This window comes from Scyliorhinus torazame, chromosome 2, assembly GCF_047496885.1.
Source record: "Scyliorhinus torazame isolate Kashiwa2021f chromosome 2, sScyTor2.1, whole genome shotgun sequence".
NCBI classification, from domain to species: domain Eukaryota; kingdom Metazoa; phylum Chordata; class Chondrichthyes; order Carcharhiniformes; family Scyliorhinidae; genus Scyliorhinus; species Scyliorhinus torazame.
Genome location: NC_092708.1, coordinates 245,039,246 through 245,064,239, shown reverse-complemented (window position 1 = coordinate 245,064,239; position 24,994 = coordinate 245,039,246). Strand labels below are relative to the sequence as shown.

General features: G+C 48.8%; 1 protein-coding gene across 1 annotated transcript in view; it reads left to right on the top strand.

The window, feature by feature from the left end:
• Nucleotides 1-24,994, top strand: part of LOC140396922 (deubiquitinase DESI2) — a 253,108-nt gene that overhangs the window by 98,457 nt on the left and 129,657 nt on the right. The gene's annotated exons all lie outside the window — the stretch shown is intronic.

The following is a 24,994-nucleotide window of genomic DNA, read 5'->3' as shown; positions in this document are numbered from 1 at the left end:
TCATTTCAGAGGGAAGTTAAGAGTCACATGCAGGCCAGACAAGATCAAGAATGAGAGATTTCCTTTCCTAAAGGACATTAGTGAACCAGGAAGCGTTTTTACAACAGTGATAGATGCCATGGCCACCATTACTGAGAAAAGCTTTCTATCCAGATTTATTCATTGAATTCAAATTGCATTCGCTGCCATGGTGGGATTTGAACCCATGTCTCCTGGGCCTCTGGATTACTAGTCCAGTGATATTACCACTACACCACTGTAAACTAAGCTCGATACAAAAGGCAGAGAAAAGAGGCGAGGGCAATTCTCGGCCTTCGGTCATTTTATTTCTTCTTGAAAAATAATTGCCCAGGATGGTCCAATCCTGCCCACCAGGGGATTGGAAATTCCCATTCAAAGTCAACGAACCTTTGGCTGGTCGGTCAAATTTTCCATCCCACCTGCGCTGATTCCTGCTGCGGGAGGGAGGGAGCAGAAAACCCTGGTTTTCTTCAGAAGGTGGAATAGGAATATCGGACATGATCTACTGGCTGTTCACACTGGCGGAATATTCCGGTCCCACATCGGGGCACGGGTTTCCCAGCGACGAGGGGTCCAGTCACTGGGAAATCCCATTGACAATAGAAGGGTCGGTAAATCTCGTTGGCGGGGCACCTCCGCTGCTGAAAAATATGCAGCAGGTTGGTTGGTAAATCCTGTCCGTTTATTTGTGTGTGCATTCAGTTTGTGACACAGTATGCACAGGAGAGGTCACTTTGGTGTCATCATCATGGCTTTTGCACACACAAAACAATTTGACCATTGTTGCCCCACTGCTCCATGCACCCTGTCACCCCGCACAACAGTATTAATCTCATCCTATTTACAGTTTCCTCCAGCTTTGACAAAGAGACATCCAGACTCAAAACATCAGCTCCCTTTTCTCACCACAGGTGCTGTCAGACCTGTTGAGATTGTCCAGCATTTTCTGTGTTTATATTGACTTCAGTAACTTGAGAAAGCCAGCAAAAAATGCAATAAGCAGCGTTTCGCTTCCAATGCATTCCTTGCTGGGAAGACTAATCTGCTTATGCCATGCTTTGGCCAGCTTTCACATTAGTCCATAACCAGCCCCAGGTGGGTGGCCTCTGCCCCCTGTCCGGGGAGCTTGTACTCCACGAGTCCCACAGGGAGATCAATGATGGTTCCCCCCTGGTCCTCGTAGGGGTTATGACATTGACAATAGGCTATGCCAACTGAAGGAGAATTTTTGCACAACTTGTTGAAATTTTTTATCGAATCTCTTGAAATGATTCCCATAGAAGGCAGTACTAGAGGTTACAGACACAATCAGCGGAATTCTCCGTCGGTGGGATTCTCCAGTCCGCCAGCAGCCCACTCACGCCTGCGGGTTCCCCGACGGCTTGGGGTGGCCACAATGGGAAACCCAACCGGCTAGCTGTGGGAATGGAGAGTCCCCACTGCAGGCGGGGGCTCGCTGTGCTTCAAAACGCGGCTGGCGGAGCGGAGAATCCTGCCCAATGAGTATAGCATCACTGACAAGATTGTAAGCTCTAAATCAACTAATTTCTCATCTTCACAACGCAACAGTTTATTCACTTTGTCCCACAGGGATATGCAGCACTTCCTGCTGAAAGCAAACAAGACATACTAATGAAGAGAAATGTCATCGATTTCTTTTTCCTTACCCTATTTGACCCTCGAGTTAGAGTAGGATGGTTTATGGGTCTCCTCCTCGGAGAGTTCCCTCTGGACTTCATCACATCACTGAACTCTATATCATTGTGATTGATTAATATTGCTATTTGCTAGCTTCTAAAGGCTAAGTGCATTAGCATCCTCTATGGCAGAGTAATGTTAGAAATCAGATGGTTTCCAGACAAGACAGAGTGGGCACAAAACAACCATGATAATAAGTTTGTACAATGCATATGTTACTGCAGCTGGGATCGCAGCCCAAGCCCTTTGGTGAAAACACAATAGGTGCAACACTTGTTGCTGTTGCGTTGCTTGCAGTGGTGCGATGGAGGCCTTGTGCCACCCGACCTGTAGCCCCCCATGGCATGGTTTCCTACATGGCATGTGCACCATTCTGCCTCAGTGAGGGTACTTCCCTTAACTACGCTGGAAGACTTTGATTCAGCGCTATCCGGACATCACGCTGCTCAACTGACTAATCCCAAATAAAGCCAACAAATGTCCAGGCAACGTTTGCATTATTTATGTAAGAAAAAAAAACAAACGTAATGATGTAAGATGGGCCCTGCTTTATTTTGAAGATCAGGAAAGTTGATTACAAGTAAGGTAATTTTATCAAAGAATCTGGATGCAATCTTGGTGTTTTGCTGTGCTTTTGGATTTTTAAAATTCTTTCATGGGATATGGGTATTGACAGCAAGGCCAGCATTTATTGCCCATCCCTAATTGCCCTTGAACTGAATGGCTTCCAGGGGGCAGTTAAGAGTCAATCGCATTGCTGTGCGTCTGAAATCACATGTCAGCCAGGCCAGTTACGGACGGCAGGTTTTCTTCCCTAAAGGCAGGAGTGAACCAGGTGGGTTTATTTTTTAAATGATAATCAATGATAGTTTCTTGGCCACAATTATTGAGACAAGCTTTTCAAATTCCAGATTTAATTAATTGAATTAAAATTCCACCAGTGGCCATGGTGGGATTTGAACCCATGCTCCCCAGAACATTCTCCTCGGCCTTTCGATTACTAGTCCAGTGATATTATTGTTGTAGACAGAGGTAAAGACTCCACAAGAGGCCAGGCTGACAGGATACAACTCACTTTATTCTCCTCACACTAGATACAACAATCACTCCTCTCCACTCAGAACTACCAAGTCAAAGATCCATCTTGGCCTTCTCCTGAGATACCCACAGCCAGAGGCTTCAGCTGCTCACATTCACACAATGTGATATCAAGAAATGACTTGAGTGGGGCTTCCTGCAGTCTGGGGTGGTTGGGTCAGGCCTTTGAAGGGATTGGGTTGGGCCTTAGGGAGGTCAGGTCGGGCTACAGGGGTGGGTTGGGCCAGGCCTTGGGGAAGTTAGGGTCAGACCCCGGGGGTCAGGCGAACCTTTGGGGGGGAAGGGTTTGGGTCTGGCCTTGAGGGGGTTGGGGTCAGGCCCAGAGTGGCATGTGGGGGGTGACGTTCAGATCAGGCCTGTGTGGGAGGGGGGGGGGGGGGGGTTTGGATCAGATCTGGCCCTGGGTGGGGGGAGGGTGTCAGGTTGAGCTTCAGGAGGAGATTGAGTCTGGCCTTGAGGGGGCGTCAGGCCTCGCAGGGGCAAGAAAGCAGTTTCAAGTCAGGTCTCATGGCAGGGGGCTGACGGTGAAAGCTGGGCCTTGGTGGGGAAGCCCCGATGGGGTGGGGGAAACATCCCAATGGATGTGGGTGTCAAGTCCCGAGGAGGTGAATCCAACGAGGGGCGGAGATCCTGGGGGTCCCATTTGGGGGGATACCCGTGGGGGTGAAAACCTGTCGGGGGGGGCGTCAGTGGGACTGGAAGCTCCTGCCGGTGGGAACAGCTGGAAAATTTTGGCCTGTATGTTCAAGGTTCTGGCATGGGACTTGGAAGCATAACTTCATTGAACTCAGAGACACTCCTAACAATGACCCACGCCAACACGTGGTATTACTGGGAATAATAAAATAGCAATGGCTATACACAGGTTTGTTCAAAAAATTAGTGTATGTGTGGATTGTTTGGGTTTGTGAGAAAAGAGTGGGATACGAGAAGCAGGGACGGTGATAGAAGAAAATGGAGGGGCTCCTTTCAAATATCATTGTACAAGATTAATACGCAAATGGGTATATTTGTCGTGTATCAGTTTCATTGCGAGTTGCCGAAGGATGTTCAATTTTGATGGACAAGTAATGGCCAACAGGAATATGGATATTTTTTCAGCGTATATTAAACATGTTCCATGATATGATGGATGCAGCAGTCATTTACTTTCTCATCCAGGTTCCCCAGCTACCAGCTTACCATTTGGAGAAAAAAAAACTACAACTGTTACAGAAGGTTTGAAATTGCACAGAACGTTACAACATTAATTTACTTTTTGCATCTAGCACTGGAGAGGAAGTGGAATAAGGTAAAGTCATTAATATTAACACTCTGGAGTGTGCATAACCAGATATTAATTGCGCCATTAGCTGTATAATTTAGCCACTATCGTCTTCTTTAAGATTAAAGTGTCCTTTTTTTTTGTAAAATGGAGAATTGTTCAATTTCACTTTAATAACCGGCACAATTTTAAAAGTAAGATTGCTGACAACACAGCTAGATTGCTGGCCAATCATGATGATAATGATGCGTTAACACTTCTCATCATAGTTAATGAATGATTTAAGCAGCATTAAGTGCACAAAGATCGTTAGATGGGCTGCGGCCACTGCACTGGCTCAATGAAATTGAACAAATCCTGATTTATCAACGAGACAGGGTGATAAAGGACACGCTGAGAGCTAGTACGTTGGAGGGGAAAATGTTTAAATAATCCATTTATAACCAGCTTCGCAAGTGTCAGTCCACCCCACACTCTCTTCCGGGAAAGACACTGGGCCAAACTCATAACTTTTGCTGCTAACCATTCTGAAGCTGTCACCACTCTCCCGCAAAGAATGTCAAATGGAAGCAGAATAAATCGCAAAGCAATAAGGTAAAATGAAAGCGGGCATCGTCAAGTGAACACATGCAAGCAAACCGCGATTTGAAGTTGGAGATTGCATTCACATCAAAAGCCCAAAATGCAACCACAATCTCGCGGCATCTCTACCAGGTCCAAAAAGATCAAACGGTTGTTTATCCCCACCACTTAATAAGTGAGATGACAACATAAAGTGGAATGCAAGACATTTGATCCAAAGCAGACCAGGGTTTTGAGGACAATAATTATCAAGATACATTTCCCGTTTCTGATGAGCGACTGCAATGTCAATCATCCACTTCACTGAGGTGATCATATGGAATCACAATGTCAAGTTCGTAGATCTGAACGCCATCATCAACGACCTTCATAATATCTCAAAGGCATGTTGAACTTTAAGAGGTGATCCAATGGACGTATGTTTGTTGTTTAGGGTGATTTGATATAACATGAGGGGCTGGATTCTCCATTTCAGAAACTAAGCGCTGACGCCGGGACTGAATTGGTGGACTTCTTCGATAGCACAATTGGCACCGGTCCCAGCCCAATTCATCAACCGTTAATGGGCTAACACCGATGCCATATGGAACATGACTGGTTCCAACGAAAAACGGTGTCTGATGTTCCAGGGTCAGGTTTGACACTCGAAAGGTTGACAAGGTGCAGCTGCATATTAGCACTCCACTCCCCACACACACCAGCCCAGCCAACAAGATGTCAGCAAGGAAAGCGGCACCACATTTCATCGACCCGGAACCCGAGACCCAGTTGGACGCCATGGAGGAGAGGCGGGCCACCCTGTAGCCCTGTGCCGTAAAAAGAACTGCATGACTTCCTCAGGTTGAGTAGGCAACACTGTGCCCCTGGCGTTAAACCCTGACCCACATAGCCGTAACCGCACCCCCTCACCCCCCCCCCCCCACCCTACCTGGGGGTACAACCGAACCCCCACCCTGCACCACCTGCCAGCACCAATACTGGCTGCCCTGGCCACAAAGGCCACCAGCTACCCACTCCCTGTGTTGCATGCTGTGCATTATCTGTCTCACCCCCCCCAGCGCCTACCGGGTGAAGTCGGCCCTCAACCGCCGTGACAGGGAGAAAACCGGAGGAGGACCTGATGGTTCCTCACCGCAGTTGAGCCTGATCAGTGAGCATGGAGAGAGGGCAGGAGGTCGGCATCGGGTGAGCAAGTGAGACCCCACTGAGTTGCGGATCCCCATGGCACATATGCCACCACCCCCAAAGCCTCCACCAACCCCACATCCACACCCTCCATCGCCCCAACATCGCACTCTCTACCATCACCCCCCCCCCCACCCCTACATCTCCCCCCCCCCCCCCCCCCCCAACACTGACTTCCTGTTACAGCTGTCGCTTACACCCTCCACCATCCCAGAGACACTCACCTCGGTTGGACATGTTAGTGAAGAGGCTCCTGGGACACTATCTGGCGCGTACTACACATGCTCTGGTACAGCATGTGAAGGTAGAAACTCCAGACGGGGTGAACGGTCGGAGAGTGGCCTGACACCAGGGAGTAGCTGCCATCCAGACGGGTTTCGGGCTTCTGTTGATATTGGACATGCAGTCGCAGAGCCAGGGACTGCATGAGGGGGTGTCAGCAACCATCCAGCACCTGCAGGTGCAGTTGGAGGAGACGAACCGCCTGCAGGAGCAGGGGTGGTGCCGAACAATTATGCCACCCAGGCCAACACCACATGGCTGGCTTCGCGGTGAAGGCCTTGGGGGCGAAGTTTCGGCCATGGGTCACTCCCGCCCAGGGTCATTTAGTTTTACAAAGGGGAAATGACATATTACTCAATTGTTCAGTATTTGAATATGAGTGGCTGTTAACTGCTCACTGTGCATTATTAGTTAGGCTGCATGGTTACAGAGAAAACCAGAAACTAAACTGAAACAAGAAGTTGCAGGCATGAGAACAGACATTTTGGCGCATTGTAAATAAAACTCCTACACACACAGAAGCGAGTGTGTCATCTCCGCATATCTCTGTGGCACAAAACACAACAACAGGGAATGATAGACTACACACAGCCGGCCATTAAGGCTTCTGTGGGTCAGCCAGGGCTCATAAAGGGCTTCATTACCTGAATGTGCACTTTGTATGTGACTGTTACCCATGGAACATGCAGGTATCTTTGTGGCATCTGGAAGTTGGCATAATGCTTAAACCCTCAGGCAGTCCCAGGTACCACAGCTTTACTCTCTGGCACAGCAATTAGTAGGATGGATACTTGGCATCCACCAGGACCAACCTCCAGCCCACCAAAGATTTCAATGCTTGGACCGAGCAGGTGCTCGGCAATATCTTATCGACAGTAACTACATTCAAAGATTGTACCCGCCTCCCGTACCAGCCTCCCCGAACAGGCGCCGGAATGTGGCGACTAGGGGCTTTTCACAGTAACTTCATTTGAAGCCTGCTTGTGACAATAAGCGATTTTCATTTTCATTTTTCATTTTCATACTTGCTGAATTTTCTCAGGGTTGTACGTTTACTGCGTTTCTCTGAGGTAATTTACATTTTGACCCAAGATAAATAAAACACCGATTCTCCATTTGAACAATTGGTAAAGGAACCTCTTGTTAATGAGGCTGGTTTCACTTCAAATGTTGCCCAACCCATTTGTCACTTGCAGTGACTGGAATTGCAAGGTTTAGTCAAAGATATTTTAAGATGATGGACATTGCGCTCAGCAGGCGTCACCTTCTCGGAGTCTCAGAAAACCTTTTTTTTAATAAAGAGCCTGAGCTATTAACTTGCAAGAATGAAGTCTGCTATCTCTTTGGATATTACTATATTGTAGCCATTCATTCCTGCCCAAAACTATCCTGTCCTTCTGAGAGGGGTGGCTCAGCTGGCAATACAAAGATAAAAATAAACCATGTAACAAATAAAAAGAGGTGATTTTGTCACCTGTCACTGTCACTGTCAGTGAGATCAGCAACGTCAGGGCAAATTCCAGAGAGAATTGGAAAATACGCCCTGCAGAGGAAGGAGCTGCTGGGTCTGCAGTTGTTCCAGGAGCAGCCCCTTGGGGGTGGAGCTTCAAAGGAGACACTACGAGCCAAGTGTCTTCCGACATCAAACATCCTACCGACAGATGCTGGATCTTCAATGCCGGAGGAGACTGCGTCTGTCCCGGGGGATAGTGGACCACCTTTGCCATGTCCTGCAAGAGCTGGCACCACATGGAATAGGAGGTCACCCACTGCCCGTGGCCCTTAATGTTATCGCCGCTCTGAACGTCCATGTGAGTGTCTGGCTCGTTTCAGAGCAGCACCAGTGATCTGTGTGGTCTTTCCCAGTCAGCCGCGCATAAATGCATTAGGGAGGTTACAGATGTCCTTCATGCAAGGGCCCACATTTATATTAACTTAGACTGACAGCCGAGCCAGGACGCCAGGGCCAAGGGCTTCGCTCACTTAGTGGGTATACCCTGGGTGTAGAGTGAGATAAACTGCACCCACGTGACCCTGCAACCTCCATAGCAACATACGGTGCCATTCATGCTTTGCAACGGATTCCACTCCTTTAATGTCCAACTTGTCTGTGACCACATGATACGCATTATGCAGGTGTGTGCCCATTTCCTGGGGATGCCCATGACAGGTATATCTTGAGGTGCTCGCAGATTCCAGCTATTTTTGAGGGAAAGCAGCGGCTGGAGGGGTGGTTCCTCGGGGACATGAGGTACCCACTCAGGAGGTGGCTGACAATACCAGTGGGGAGGCTACGAACACCTGCTGAGACTTGCTATAATGAGGCTCATGCATCAATGCTGGTCGATCAGGTGATTGGACCAAGACAGCCCCCTGAGGGTGTCCCGTATAATTATTGTCTGTAGTGCTCTCCACAACTTGGCGCTGCAGAGAGGAGACTAGCTGGACGAGGAGGAGATGGGGGAGGCCAGCATCTCCTTGGATGAGGAGGAGTTCGAGGATGGCAGCGAGGGACAACCCATGAAGGAGGAGGAGAAAGGACCTCGGTACATGACCAGAGCCTATATGGAGCAAAGGGCTAGGGACGTCCTCATAGCCTCTCGGTTTGGGGATGACCAGGACTGCCTCTGACTGCTATGCACCTTGAATTGTGGGATGCTCACCTGTGAGTGTGCCTGAAGCTTGCCTACTACTTAATCCCACTGGGGTGTGAGTATCTGCGCTGATGGAGGGTGCAGGAGACAGATGTGACGCCTCTTCAATGGGGGTGTCCGAGAAGTCTCCCTTGGAGCTGCTGTGTCCGTAGTCTCCAGGAAGCGTGAGAATGGTCCAGGCTGCTCGACTGATTGCCCTGCAAGGGAAGGGAGATGGCATTAGAGCATCATAAGCACAAATTATGGGACAATGTTTACTCATGTGAAGCATGTCCTGAAATGTCTCACCTTGGGCTGCAGCCCATTCTTTGCCCTCTGCACAGGCATGTTCGTGCTCCTCAAGGGCTGTTTCCTCAAAGGGGATGAGGCATCTGAGCTTGTGCATGACTCCAGGGGACTGTGCTCACTCACGCCTGTTGTGCTCTAGTTTGTCCTGCAATGAGACACGGGGAGAGGGTAGGCAGGTGTCCTGTCTGTTCAGATGATGATGGGTTGTGGCATGCATGGAACTTGAGTGGGAGCGCGGATGTGAATAACAGAGTAGATACTTGGGTGAGCCATGAGGATTGGGGGTGGGGGTGCGGGGGAAGAGGGCCTTGTGAGCGGTATTGGCAGCCCGCGAGGTGGTTGGGTAAGAGATCATCTTGGGGGTGCGAGGGGGTGCAATGAGAGACTGGAGGTGGCAGACTTAATCTGGTCACATGAAGAACGTCATTCACGTTCTTATGGCACTGATGTCCTGTCCTCTTCCATAGTGATTTGGCAATGACTAAGGTAGCCACTGCCTCTCAGGTGGGGGTGGTGACCTGGCTGGGAGGATGCCTGCATGGCAGCCTCTACTGCACACCATCCAAGAATTTGCAATCTCTGCAAATTGTCATGTTGGAACCCTGACAGCCATCCCATCAAATGGATCTGGAATAAATGGTGTAGACTGCTGAGGAGGCGCTTCTATGCAATTCCCCACTGATTGCAGAGATTAAGTTGCACCGTGGTGAGTGTATCAGCAGGAGGCCACCACGAATGCAGTGCGATTCACATGGTAAAAAAACATTTTTCAAAGAGGCTCAATATTCCATGAGATTTCTCGGAGTGGCAAGATTTGCACCGGTTTTCATACCAGATCCAACACTTCGCCAAATTTTTGTCCATTTCCACCCATAAAAGAGACATTAAGATATAGGAAGGGCATTGGACTGGAATTTCAATCAGCAGGAAAAACAACCATCAAAAGTGATCCTCAAAGCACTTCCGGTTGCGGCGATGCCCAGCTAAGCCGCACGTTTTGGCGGCTCCAGCTCCAACGGACCTTCGGGCTCTTTTAAGAGCCCCAACGGGAAATTTTCGCGTGACGAAACCCGGTGTGGGGTGAGTGAATAGGGAATCCCCCCCCCCCCAACGAAAGAGGAAAATATCGTCGGCGACGGCTGCAGCGCGAGGAATCCTCGACGAGAGGGACAGAAAGGGAGAAGACAAGATGGCGGCGGAGAAAGCCCAGGCGGCATGGGGGCCCGAGCAAGATGAATTCAGAGACGGTGTGTGGAGCTACTAAAGAGGGAGGTGCTGACCCCGATGCTACAGGCAATTGAGGGGCTCAAGGAGGCACAAAGGACCCAGGAGACAGAGCTTCACGTGGTGGAACAGAAGGTGACGGATAATGAGGACGAGATCCTGGGCCTGGCGGTCAAAACACAGATGCACGAGGCGCTCCACAAAGAGTGCATTGAAAGGATTGAGGCCCTAGAAAACAGAGCGCGAAGGAAGAACCTTCGGATACTGGGTCTCCCTGAGGGAGTGGAAGGAGCGGATTGCGGGGCTTATGTAAGCACGATGCTAAGCTCGCTGATGGGAGCTGAGGCCCCTGCGGGCCCCTTAGAGGTGGAGGGGGCACATTGGATCCCGGCGAGAAGACTAAAAGTGAGAGAACCACCTAGGGCGACAATCGTGCGATTTCACCGCCTTAAAGATAGAGAAGAGGTCCTGAGATGGGCTAAAAAAGTACGGAGTAGCAGATGGGAGAATGCAGTGGTACGGGTGTACCAGGATTGGAGTGCGGAGGTGGCGAGAAGGAGGGCGAGTTTTAACCGAGCCAAGGAGGTGTTACACAAAAAGAAGGTGAAGTTCGGGATGCTGCAGCCGGCACGACTATTGGTCTCGTACCAGGAGAGACATCACTATTTCGAAACGGCGGAAGAAGCATGGACCTTTATTAAAGAGGAGAAATTGGATCGGAACTGAGGGACTGATACTGTAGGGAATGTTATTGTCGATGTAAATAGAGAAGTTAATTGGGAAGGGGGGAGACACTAAGAAATGTGGGTGCCGGTGAGGGGGGAAAGAAGGGACATAGGCGGAGAATGAGGAATGGGAGTGGGAGGGGAAAGGGAGCTGCGCCACAAGAGGCGGGTCAGATAAAGGGATGTTCCCGCGCCAGAAAGATAATGGCGGGAAGACAGGCGCAAGGCAGATGGGAGTTCCCCACATGGGGGGGTCAAGGAGGGAGCAGGAGTAGCCGGGGTCAGTTGAAGTCAGCTGACTTGCGGAAGTAATATGGGGGGAGCAATCACGCTAGAAGGGGATCTAGCGGGGGGGGGGGGAGGAGGGGGAGGGGGGGATAACTGGGTTGCTGCTGCGGAAATCAAAGAGGAAATGGCTAAAGAGTGGGTGGACGGGGATGGAATGCGACGCCTGGGGAGCGAGTGGGAGCGCGGAGGCGGGATACGGGACTGGCCTAGAGAAGGTGATGGCTAGTCGACACGGGAAGGGGGCAGGTGGCCCCCTAGTGAGGCTGATCACGTGGAACGTGAGAGGCCTGAATGGACAGATTAAAAGGGCCCGAGTGCTCGCGCATTTGAAAGGACTAAGGGCAGACGTGGCTATGCTCCAGGAGACGCACCTGAAGGTGGTGGACCAAGTTAGGTTAAGGAAAGGATGGGTGGGACAGGTGTTCCACTCAGGACTAGATGCGAAGAATAGAGGGGTGGCCATATTGGTGGGGAAACGGGTAGCATTTGAAGCAAGGAGCACTGTAGCAGATAGCGGAGGTAGATATGTAATGGTGAGTGGCAGGCTGGAGGGAATGGAGGTCGTGCTGGTAAATGTATATGCCCTGAATTGGGACGATGCGGGATTTATGAGACGGATGTTGGGTCGTATACCGGACCTGGAGGTAGGAAACTTGATATTGGGAGGGGACTTCAACACCGTGCTAGACCCAGGGTTAGATAGATCCAGATCAAAGACCGGAAGAAGGCCGGCAGCGGCCAAGGTGCTCAAGGGGTTTATGGACCAAATGGGGGGAGTGGATCCATGGCGATTTCTTAGGCCGAGGGCCAGGGAGTTCTCCTTCTTCTCCCATGTCCATAAAGTGTACTCCCGGATAGATTTTTTTGTTCTGGGAAGGTTGTTGATCTCAAGGGTGGAAGAAGCTGAGTATTCAGCCATTGCGGTTTCGGACCATGCCCCACACTGGGTGGACCTGGAACTAGGAGAGGAAAGGGAGCAGCGAGCCCTCTGGCGATTGGATGTGGGATTGATGGCGGATGAGGGAGGGTGTGGAAGAGTGCGGGGATGTATTGAGAGGTACCTGGAGGCCAATGACGACGGGGAGGTCCGAGTGGGAGTGGTATGGGAAGCACTAAAAGCGGTGGTCAGAGGAGAGCTGATCTCCATTAGGGCCCACAAAGGGAAAACAGAGGCCAAGGAAAGGGAAAGATTACTGGGGGAGATTTTAAGGGTGGACAGGGAATTTGCGGAGACCCCGGAGGAGGGACTGTACAGGGAGAGAAGACGACTCCAGACGGAGTTCGACCTTTTGACTACCAGAAGGGCGGAGGTGCTGTGGAGGAAGGCACAGGGGAGGAGGTATGAATATGAGGAAAAGGCTAGTCGCCTGCTGGCCCATCAGCTGCGAAAGAGGACAGCGGCGAGGGAGATAGGGGGACTTAGAGACGAAAAGGGATATACGGTGCGGAGAGCAGGGAAGATAAACGAGGCGTTCAAGACCTTTTATGAAGGACTGTATAGGTCCCAACCCCCGGAGGGAGAGGAGGCGATGCGGCAGTTCCTGGATCAATTGAGGGTGGAGGAGCAGGAGGTGGAAGGCCTGGGGGCACCGATTGGGGTGGACGAGGTTATTAAGGGGCTGGGGAATATGCAGGCAGGGAAGGCTCCGGGACCAGACGGGTTCCCGGTGGAATTTTATAGAAAGTACGTGGACTTGTTGGCCCCGCTGTTGGTGAGGACGTTTAATGAGGCCAGGGAAGGAGGGACTTTACCCCCGACAATGTCGGAGGCGACGATATCGCTAATTCTGGAGCGGGATAAAGATCCGTTGCAGTGCGGGTCCTATAGACCTATTTCATTATTGAATGTGGACGCCAAATTGCTGGCAAAGGTACTGGCATCGAGGATAGAGGACTGTGTCCCGGGGTGGTGCACGAAGACCAGACAGGGTTTGTAAAGGGGAGACAACTGAATGTCAATGTGCGACGACTATTAGGGGTGATAATGATGCCCCCAGTGGAGGGGGAGGCAGAGATAGTGGCGGCAATGGATGCAGAGAAGGCATTTGATAGGGTGGAGTGGGAGTACTTATGGGAGGTGCTAAGGAGGTTTGGGTTCGGGAATGGGTTTATTAGCTGGGTCAAACTCCTTTATGGGGCCCCAACGGCAAGTGTGGTCACGGGTCGGCAAAGATCGGAGTATTTCCGACTATATAGGGGAACAAGATAGGGATGCCCGCTATCTCCATTGTTGTTCGCGTTGGCAATTGAACCTCTGGCCATGGCGTTGAGAGACTCCAGGAAATGGAGAGGGGTGATTAGAGGGGGAGAAGAACACCGAGTGTCGCTATACGCAGATGACCTACTGTTGTATGTGACGGACCCAGTGGGGGGATGACAGAGGTCATGCAGATATTGAGGCAGTTCGGAGATTTCTCGGGATATAGGCTTAACATGGGGAAGAGTGAACTATTCGTGATACACCCTGGGGACCAGAGTAGAGAGATAGAAGGCCTGCCTCTAAGGAAAGTGGAAAGAAACTTCCGATACCTGGGGATTCAGATCGCTAGGAGCTGGGGAACCTTACACAGACTTAATCTGACACGATTGGTAGAACAAATGGAGGAGGACTTCAAGAGGTGGGACATGCAGCCTCTGTCGTTGGCGGGCAGAGTGCAGGCAATTAAGATGATGGTCCTCCCGAGGTTCTTATTTGTATTTCAATGTCTCCCTATACTAATCACTAAGACCTTTTTTTAAAAAATAGACAGGACCATCACGAGCTTCGTGTGGGCAGGGAAAGTCCCAAGGGTAAGAAGGGGGTTCCTACAACGTAGCAGAGACAGAGGAGGATTGGCGCTACCGAATTTGGGCGACTACTATTGGGCCGCCAATGTGGCGATGATTCGTAAATGGATGATGGAGGGAGAGGGAGCGGCATGGAAAAGACTGGAGAGAAAGTCCTGTAAAGGGACGAGCCTAGAGGCGCTGGTGACGGCGCCGCTACCGCTCTCACCAAAAAAGTTTACCGCGAACCCAGTGGTGGCGGCAACATTGAATATTTGGGGACAATGGAGGAGACAGAGAGGTGCGCGGGGAGCCCTAGTGGGGTCCCCAATCAGGAACAACCACAGGTTTGCCCCAGGAAGGATGGATGGAGGATTTCAGAGCTGGCACCAGTTGGGATTAGGAGGGTGGGAGATTTATTTATAGATGGGACGTTTGCGAGCTTGGGAGCATTGGAGGAAAAGTATAAGTTGCCCCGGGGAAACTTCCTCAGATATATGCAGGTGAGGGCATTCACAAGACAACAGGTGAGGGAATTTCCGCTGCTCCCGGCACAGGGGATCCAGGACAGAGTGCTTTCGGGGGTGTGGGTCAGGGAGGGCAAGGTGTCAGAGATATACCGAAAGATGAGGGAAGAGGGGGAGGAGCTGGTGGGTGAGTTAAAAGGAAAGTGGGAAGAAGTGCTAGGGGAGGAGATAGAGGAGGGTATGTGGGCGGATGCCCTAAGCAGGGTAAATTCCTCTTCCTCGTGCGCCAGGCTTAGCCTGATTCAATTCAAGGTGCTACATAGAGCACACATAACGGGAGAAAGATTGAGCAAGTTCTTTGGAGTGGAGGACAAGTGTGGGAGGTGCGGCGGAAGCCCGGCAAACCACGCACATATGTTTTGGTCGTGCCCGGCACTGGAGGGGTATTGGAAGGGAATGACGGGAGTGATCTCGAAGGTGGTGAAGGTCCGGGTCAAACCAGGCTGGGGGCTAGCTTTATTTGGAGTTGCGGATGAGCCGGGAGTGCAGGAGGCGAAAGAGGCCGACGTTGTGGCCTTTGCGTCCCTAGTAGCCCGGCGTAGGATTTTACTCATGTGGAAGGAAGCGAAACCCCCCGGACTGGAGGCCTGGATAAACGATATGGCGGGGTTCATAAAATTGGAGCAGATGAAGTTTGCGCTGAGAGGATCGGCTCAAGGGTTCACCAGGCGGTGGCAGCCATTCCTCGACTACCTCGGGGAACGTTAGAGGGAAGACAGATGACCAGCAGCAGCAACCCAGGGGGGGAGGGGGGGGGGGTGGAAAGTTTTAGTTTATGTTAAATGATTAGTTTACCATGTTGATTAGCCATTTGTTCACTGTTAAATTTTCTTTTTTGCTATGTTTGATTTGTAAGGGGAAAAACTTGTGATCGAAAAATTTTCAATAAAATATATTTTTTTAAAAAGTGATCCTCAAAAAACCCTCATTAACAGTGTCTGAGAAAAGTGGATATCATCAGCCATACACTTTTCATAGAATCCCTACAGTGCAGAAGGAGGCCATTCGACCCATGATGTCAGCACCGATCCTCTGAAAGAGCACCCTACCTCGGTCCACTCTCTCATTTTGTCCACGTATCCTCACCTAACCTACAAATCTATGGACACTTAAGTGTCAATTTTAGCATGGCTAATCCACCTAACTTACCCATATTTGCACTGTGGAAGGAAACTGGAGCACCCAAAGGAAATTCTCGCAGGCACGGGGTGAATGTGAAAACGCCACATAGCCAGACACCCAAGGTCGGAATTGAACCCGTGTCCCTGGCGCTGTGAGGCAGCAGTGCTAACCACTGTGCCACCATGTCATCCTCTTGTAGGGGAGGAGACTTGAACAGCTGGCTCCTCTGTTTCAGGTAAGCTCACTCAAAGTACCTTGGTTATAATGCCATGTCTTCCATGCAGATATAATTTCATTTTTATTTACGTTAGCTACCTATGGATGACATTATCAATTTTAGATTGTCTTTTTAAACATATTCATGTTCATGCATTCACATAACTGTGAATACTAATTAGAATTCGCTATGATACAGTATTTCTAAAAGGTTTAAGCCATAACTTCACTATTTCAATGTTTGTGTCTTCACAGATTGCTTAATTTGACTGGAAGATACCAACACGTGCTGTGCTGAGTCTGCAGGCTCACAGGAGTCAAGACTCCAGAAGCAGCCAGCAACCCTGAAATTACTTGGAGAAGAGGATGATGGGGTTCGGGGTAGCTGGGGGGGGGATTGTGGAGAGAGGTGGGGGGTGGTGGGGAGACAATTTCACATGGAGTCTGGGCAGCGGCAGGGAAGAAAGTCTCCAAGACCACCTCTGAAAAATGCAGTCCGTCAACAAAAAAAGAAGCAACTCATCAGCTTCAGGGGCCAGGAGTCTAACCCATGCATTGCCTGCCGATAGACAGCCAAATCTGGTTTGCTTCTTGAACTCAGGGCCTTTAAGAAGAGACCGTTACCAGTCAGTCTGATTACTCTAGTTTACAACCAGCCAACTCAATGCATTACTCAGGTAGCCAGTCAGAAATCGAAGAAAGGTGAAGCAGAGTGGACTGGTGAATGTGCTGTATTAATTCCTTGAGGTCTAACGCTGTGAAGCTTCTTTCTACACATATTAAAGTTCTAGAGTATAGCATTGATGGTAACTATTTCCATTTGCATAAAAATTGCTTTATAGCCAGGACTTTGTATTTTTCCTTATCTGATATAGATAACTATTATTTTATATTTACCCTGAGAATTTGGATAATACTGCTAAGGTCGCATCTCATTGGCCCTGACAACTATACAGCTTGCTAGGCCACAGTAAAATACATCAAACCTCCACAGGGTGCAATTTTATCTTTTTCTGTTTGTATAAAGTGGGCGCTATCATTTCATAGACATATTAAACTCCTCTCTTGATCCTTCTTTCAATTTGTAAGAAACAACTGCTGAATGACCTTACAAAATGCCAATAAATAAATAGAATATTATGAAAGTAGCTTTCCCTCTCTCTAACATGTTAAGGAACTTTCTATATCAGCCAGAGATAACTCAAACCCAGAAGTCAGCATAGTCAAGATAGCCAAGATGGATTAGGTTTCACAAAGGCTGTTATCTAGTTAAAGACATGACTCTCGCATAAGCCTTGGCACAAGACATTCCTAATCCTGATAAGGTGGATGATATACCATCAATTCACTGCGAGACTGTGAGAACAAGTGAACATAAGGCTTTATTATTCAGGAACTTGCCTTCCAGTGTCTGCTGTACAAATGAGTGCCGCTCACAGGTGGCAGGTCTATATGTCGCCGGGGGGGGGCGGGGGGGGGGGGGGGGAGCCAGAGGCGGAACCCACTGGGGTTCTAGTACAATACCTGGAAGTAGATCGTATTACCATTTCCTGGCCATAGGTCACAGTACTATACAGACAGCTCATATTCAGATGAATACAGTCACCACAGTGGAATCTCATGTCCATCCATCGAAACAACTGTGAGCAAAATTATCAAGATGTCTTTCCAAGAGGTAAGCAGAGGGACCAGCAGGAGACCTCAGGGGCTGGATATGGGAGGGTAATGGAACCATTGAATGGGAAGACCAAATTGAATGATTGATTGGGATGGCATATCCCACCACTCCCAGAGTTGGGATTCACCATTGCCCGACGCCGATATTGTAATCGGTGATCAGACGGAGAATTGATTCCGATGCCGGAATCGGGGCTGGCGCCGGATTGACGCCTGTTTGCGTGTCTCCACCCCCTCCAAACCAGCATCACCGTGACAGGCGCGGCGCGCAGTCGCAATGCTGTTGGCACCTCGTTGACAGGCCAACTCGCGATGCTTCGCCCCTGATGGCGCAGGACATATGCCCCCACAGGAATTGTGAATCTGGCGTGGCGGCTGCGGACTGTGTCCAGGGCTGCCACACTCGGCCGGTATCCGTACCGCTGGCCGGGGGGAGGGGGGGGGACTTCAACAAGGGCTGGGGGGACTGGTGGGGTCGCAGTTTGCAGGTCGGGTCCGCGCATGGCCAGCGCCATGGCCCGACTGATGCAGGTCGTCAGCCGTGCGCATGCACGGCCCAGGACCCGGCATTGTCCCGCCATTTTCAGCACGGGAGGCAGGAGGTGGAAGAGATCATTACTGCGAGCTACAGAGACCAAAACTACATCACTCAGCTGTCAATGTGTCCATCCAGGGGATCAGTAAACCATTCCCACCTCTTACTTTTCTCTGATTATATTTTGTATTTGAACTACTGCTTTGACACTTCTCAATAAACCACAGTAACTCCTCCACACTTGAGTAATCTGTGACCCCCGGAACAAATCCCGATGAGGCCCCTACACAATACTGAAGCATAATTACTGCTTAAGGATTGCTGACTAGACTGCATTAGCGAACAAACCACCAGAGAAAGCCTGGACTAGGTAAATTTCCTGCATGGGTACTTATAATAGGAGTTAGGCCGCACATTATAGAATCACAGAATTGTTACGGTGCAAAAGGAGGCCATTTGGCCCATCATGTCTGCACTAGCTCTTCAAACAAGCATCATGACTTAGTGCCATTCCCCTGCCTTTTCTCTGTACCCATGCACATTGTGTTTATTCAAATAATCATCTAATGCCCTCGATTGAACCTGCCTCCACCACACTTCCAGGCAGCGCATTCCAGACCCCAACCACTCATTGTGTGAATAAGTGTTTTCTCACATCACATTTTGCTGCTTTTGCCAACCACTTTAAATCTGTGCCCTCTCGTTCTTGATCCTTTTACGAGCAGGAACAGTTTCTCCCTATCTACTCTGTCCAGCCCTTTGTGATTTTGAACACCCCTATGAAATCTCCTCTTAGCCTTCTTCTCTCCAAGGAGAACAATCTAACTTCTCCAATCCTCATAACTGAAGGTTCTCATCACTGGAACCATTCTGACATGTCGAAGAGGCTATAACTCCTGTTTCAAGTGATAACCAGGCATCTCTGGAGTGCAGAAGATAACCGCACAAAATTCAAGTCTTTATTCCTCCCATTTTACACTTGGAAATTGAGGACAACTTTCTTGCTCCAAATGTTTGGCTTTTAACTGAGCTTGTCTCAGTCCGGGCTGATAGAGAATTAAAAGAGAACTGTGACACAATCGAAAGCAGTGGTGGGCAACCTGTGGCCGGGGGCCACATGCGGCCAGCAATAACGTGACTCCTTTAAGGGACCATCCTTCGCGGGCCATGTGACCCGCACGGAACCTATGGGGTCGGAGTTCGCAAACCTGGGCCTATCAGGTGCCCGGGTGTGGACCCGGGTAGTGAGGAATCATCAGAGTAGGCCCTGTGTTGGAGTTGTGTTGTGCTGTGTATATAAATTTCTTCCTTTGTTAATAAATCACCATTGTGATTTAATCTGCCTCGTCATATTACCTTGCGTTACTGCACAATCGATCTGGGTTCTGAGTGCGGCCCACAAGACATTTTATTGACCGCTAGGGTTGCCACGTTCTGCTGGTTTCTGTCTGTGTAGTTTTTGTTTCCTAACGCTATGACGGAAGTGATGCACACATAAAGCAAAGGCAAGTGAAGTGAGGTGTGGGCTGATTGCTCACAACATTGAGTCATTGCCGTGCTCACCTTCTGTGTCCAAAGTGTAAATACTTATTTTGTTTTTACAATTTGAAGTTGATGACACTTCTATTAATCTATAATTGATTAAGCATTTTCTACAACTTCATATTAAATATTCAGCGTGTATTTAATGCATTTGATCTTATTCATGGGGTCATGGTTTGCGAACAAGTCTGATTTCAATCTTGCGGCCCACTGAGATGAAGGAGGACCACTCATTGGGCCCACTCACCAGGCTAGGTTGCCCATCACTGATGTGAAGTATATCCCTTCTTCAGGGTCTTTCACTCTCATGGCTTTTTTATGTGATGTAAAGTAAAGTGGGGGAGAAAGGAAACTTGTTGTCAGGTTCAATTGTGGTAATGAGACAGAGGATTGTGGTAATGAGACATGGGTTTGACATCTTCAATTTGGATTATGTCATCTTCAATTTGGATATGTTGACAAGCACTTTATTGGATCTAGAAAGCTTTGTGTTACATCATTGTGAACAAGGTATCTCCTGCACTGGTGTGCAGACGATTTGATTGATAAGTAAGATGCCAGGAGAAATTAATTACTAGTTGTGGTGGCTTGAGGCAGGTAGGCGGTCGTAAGGAAGAACAACGTGTTTATTGGCAACTAACGGATAACTTATTCAAGCATAGATTATCTATGCAGGTGTCAATACTCTGGTCCTGGGTTCACTCTGACAAGTACCCCGCTCTCTGGGCCCCACACTTTTCCCTCATTGGTTGGGGTTCACCTGCTCCCACATGATAGGCCACAAGCCAGCAACATGGATCTCAAGGGAACGCCCCTTAAAGGGCCCATGCTACCATATCTCTCCCCCCCGTTAAGTCCTTGAAATACATACGCACAAACAAGCTGTATACAATAACTACATACAAGATAAGGCGAGAACAAAAGGGGAGAGAGTCCAAAACAGTCCATCACAGCGTTAACCTACTGGGTGATTTCCTGGGTCTCATGGACCCCCTTAATCCCCAACTGGCTCCTCCAACTTGCAGGTAACAATGTCATCAACGTCGTCAATGCTAATGAGTTGTAGGGTCACACCGTGGGCACGGGTGAAGTTAGGCAAAGGTAGTTGGGGGCAGTTATCACTTGTTGCATCTGCACTTGTCACTTAATTTAATGTTATAGTTGCTTAACACCTTAACGCCTCACGTTCTTGAACCCTCTTCCTCGTGGCAGAATGTTTCTCCCCATCAGGACAACGTTCTTCTCACAGGCCCTCAATGGCTGGCAGACAGATTGGCCCACTCATTGTGAATGCTTTATTTGCAGAGATAGGACTCTGGCATGATTCAGTGAAGCTTAGACCCTTGACCCAAATTCTCCTCTCAGCCACGGGACAAAGGAAGGTAGCACTGAAACTCACTCACACATGAGCCAGGGAGTCAAGCATGCTGACTTCAACAGACAGGAATCAGACTTAAGCAATAGCTGAGGAGCATCACAGACCATTCCTCACAGTGAGCCATTATTACTCTCCTGCAATGATTGGTCAACAGGCTGGCAAGGACTTCCCAGACCCAGCACCCTGGTGATATAGATATCTGCAACCTTCAACCCCCTGGGTTGCAGAGGGGCCATCCATGGTGGAGTGCAGGGGAGGGGGAGGGGACAAATGTTGCGCTATCAGATAACATGCTGCCGTTAGTCCATGAAGCGGCAGATGATGTGGGCGTCCCTAGCCCAAGCGCACCCTTGCCCCCGCCAGGCCTCCATTGTTATGACCCCCTGAGCTAGGAGCTAGTGCGCAGTCAATTCCAGCCCCACTTGACCCAGAGTTACAACACAATTGAATTAACAAATAACTCTTAGAAAAATACCTGAAGTCTTTGGCTCTTGGCTGCCCAATAATTATAGTCATCAGGTTTGTAAATTTAAACACAATTACTTTTTATTTGTAACAAGAACTATAATGAGATATGCAGAAAATACAACAACTTAACTATTGTCTAATTCCTAATCCCCCACTTTAACTTGCCCCCATACTCTACTCACCCACACATAAGGCAGACAAACACAAGGGTGGTGGGGGGGGGGGGGTGTGTGTGGAGAAGGGTGAAAATAATAGGTAACAAAAAATAAGAGTCTTTGTTTCAGATGGTTGTCTTAATGCTCAACTTTCTTCAAGATCCAGGTTTCTGTTTTCAGTCTGCACTAGCTTCACTGGGGATTCATTCATTCAGGTTCTCTGTAAGTCCAGAAATATATCAACTCACAGCCTTTCTGGAGAGAGAGAGAAGGAGAAGGAGGAGGTTCTTGTCCCAGTGTCTCCAGGAGTCAAACTCTGCTTTCTTCAGGTGACTGGAGAAATTCCACTCAGGCAGGATCTAATCACCACCCATTACCAGGCAGAATACCGCTTTTTTGTCAATTTATTGGCCTCTAGCCAATCAATCAAAATGAACCTTCAGGGAATCAACAGGAATGACCCTTACACCGTCCTTCAGATCCTCCCCAATCTTGTCCTCAACTCCCTCCTGAAAGTCTTCCTCATTCAAGGACACATGTCCCTCTCCAGGTCCTCCTCATAAAGGTCATCTGTCCGCTGTACAGCAAGTTATATAGGGCACATCAAACCACCACAATGCGGGAGACCCTCTGGGAGCTGTACTAGGGGGCTCCACTGGAGTGATTGAGGCAGCAGAAATGCATCTTCAGGAGGCCGATGCACTATTCTATCACAGACTGGGTGGCACTGTGAGCTTCTGTCTACTAGCCCTCTGCTGCGATCTCTGACCTCCGCACCGGTGTTATCAGGCAAGACCTCAGGGGGATATCCTTTGTCCCCCTACAAACTATCCCTGCAGTTTGGGGTGACCCTCAAAAATGCCAGGGATCTACGACTGCCCAAGTACGTAACTGCCATGCATGCTGTCTGGAAAACATGCACACTGGTGCATGAATCGCATCTGATGTTCACACACCAGCTGCTAAATGAGGGAGTGGAACCCCTCTCTGTTTGTGAAGGGGCTCCTGGATATCACAGAGCATGTAGGGTGACATGGATGCAGTTGATCACCGCCTACACCTGTGGCATACAAGCAATTGTGCCAAATCCCGTAGCCCCTTCGTCTTGCTGGGCCAGGTCCAGGTCGATTGTTTTGACGTGATTGTTCGTCCCCGCCCACCACAACTCCCACTTGCGGCAGGGGAAGGGATGATTCCACCAATAGGCTCCCCGGGCTCCCGAATAATTCAAAACAGGCACAAGGCTTTAACATATTCCCTTTGTTTGCAGAGAATGGCTCCCTCTGTCTGAATGTGTGTCAATTCTCGCAAGAGTAAATAAACCATGTTAAAAGCTTGACTGATTATATTAAACTAATTATTAGTGTAACTATTAGCACACTCAGGATTGCTCAGCAAGTGCTGCTCAACCGTGGAGATATGCAGCAAGGCAACCAGTATCTGAAACAAGAAAACAGCTTGATGTTTTGTTGTGGACACATTTTTTGGAACTATAAAACCGGACGGAAGAACATCACATTAAACGTCTGCAGAGTTATTTGCCATTGTTTATTGAAGCAGCTATAATCGATTGGCCAGCTCCTAAGTTTTTCTTTTCACCACCAGGTGCTACAGAATGTAAGACCTTTAGAAGTCGTTTTGTGTAGGTAATAGATTCACCTTGAATAAGAAGGGACTGATAGCACTGATGTGCCATGTACCTCCAAGTCTACTTCTGTGAGGGCTCAGTGTTTGTCCACTAATATCAGCAAAAATATTTTTATGGAACCTATCTCATTTTCTAAATATTTGACCAAACTGGAATATAAAATGTAACTATGACTGATGGTGCTTAAGTAAACTGGAATGTATTCCTTTTCCTGTTGTACCAGTGACCAGATACTGATAGGAACGATTTTCGGTGGAGTTTTTATGACTTATGTTTTTGTTACAGACGGATTCCTTGGATGGCAGGATTGTCATCTGAGGAGAGATTGGGTCGACTGGGCCTGTATTCACTGGAATTTGGAAGAATGAGAGGGGATCTCATTGAAATGTATATACTTGTGACATGGCTGGACAGACTGGATGGAGGGATGTTGTTTTCTGTGGCTCGCGGGGTCTAGAACAAGGTGTCACAGTTTCAGGATGCCGGTGTAGGCCATTTAGGACTGAGTTAAGGAGAAACCTCTCCACTCAGTGTGTGATGAACCTGTGGAATTCTCTACCACAGAAAGCTGTGGGGGGGGGGCAAGTTACTGAATGTATTTAAGAAGGAAATAGATAGATTTCTAGACTCTAAAGGTGTCAAGGGGTATGGGGAGAGAAGGGGTGTATGGTGTTGAGATAGAGGATTAGCCATGATCATGTTGAATAGCAGAGCAGGCTTGAAGGGCCGAATGGCCTACTCCTGCACCCACTTTCCATGTTTCTATAATATAAATAGAGCGATCACAGGCACAACGGGCTGAATAGTCATCTTCAGCACTGTAAGATTCTATGATTCAATCGTAGATTCCTTCTTTTGAAATGACAGAATTTTTTCTTCAAGTTCTACCAAACACTGAGGTGGTTAGGATCCAATGATCTGGCTTCATATGTCGAAAGACTTTCAGGTAACACCATGTGCTGATGACCAGGGACAGACAGTACTCATAGTTTTAGTACACACACCATTAAGTTCAAGCAACCAAATCACACTGGCTATCGACTCCTTCCAAATGTTACTGCTTGACAAATGACTCTCAATTTTCTAAGGAGAGTTTTGATGTAAAAGGAAGAATGAGAAATAATTACTTTGGTGCCCTTGTGATGAACGTAGTGATTGTTTATATATATTCTATTATGTGTCTGTTGACGCAATGTTATTAGGTTAAGGTGTCCAGATTATATATCTGCTAAAGCTGTGGTTAAAGGTTAATAGCAAGGCAGGATGTGATGTCACTCATGGGAGGGGCTTGGTCTGTTTTTAGTTTCGTTTTCAGCCCTGCCCTGTGTCTGTTTTTTTTTTAGTTTCCTTTTAAAGTTCTGCCCTGGATTCTGAGGACAGGAGGTGTGTTTCTCAGACTGACTTTGGTCGGGCAGCACGGTAGCATTGTGGATAGCACAATTGCTTCACAGCTCCAGGGTCCCAGGTTCGATTCCGCCTTGGGTCACTGTCTGTGCGGAGTCTGCACATCCTCCCCGTGTGTGCGTGGGTTTCCTCCGGGTGCTCCGGTTTCCTCCCACAGTCCAAAGATGTGCGGGTTAGGTGGATTGGCCATGCTAAATTACCCTTAGTGTCCAAAATTGCCCTTAGTGTTGTGTGGGGTTACTGGGTT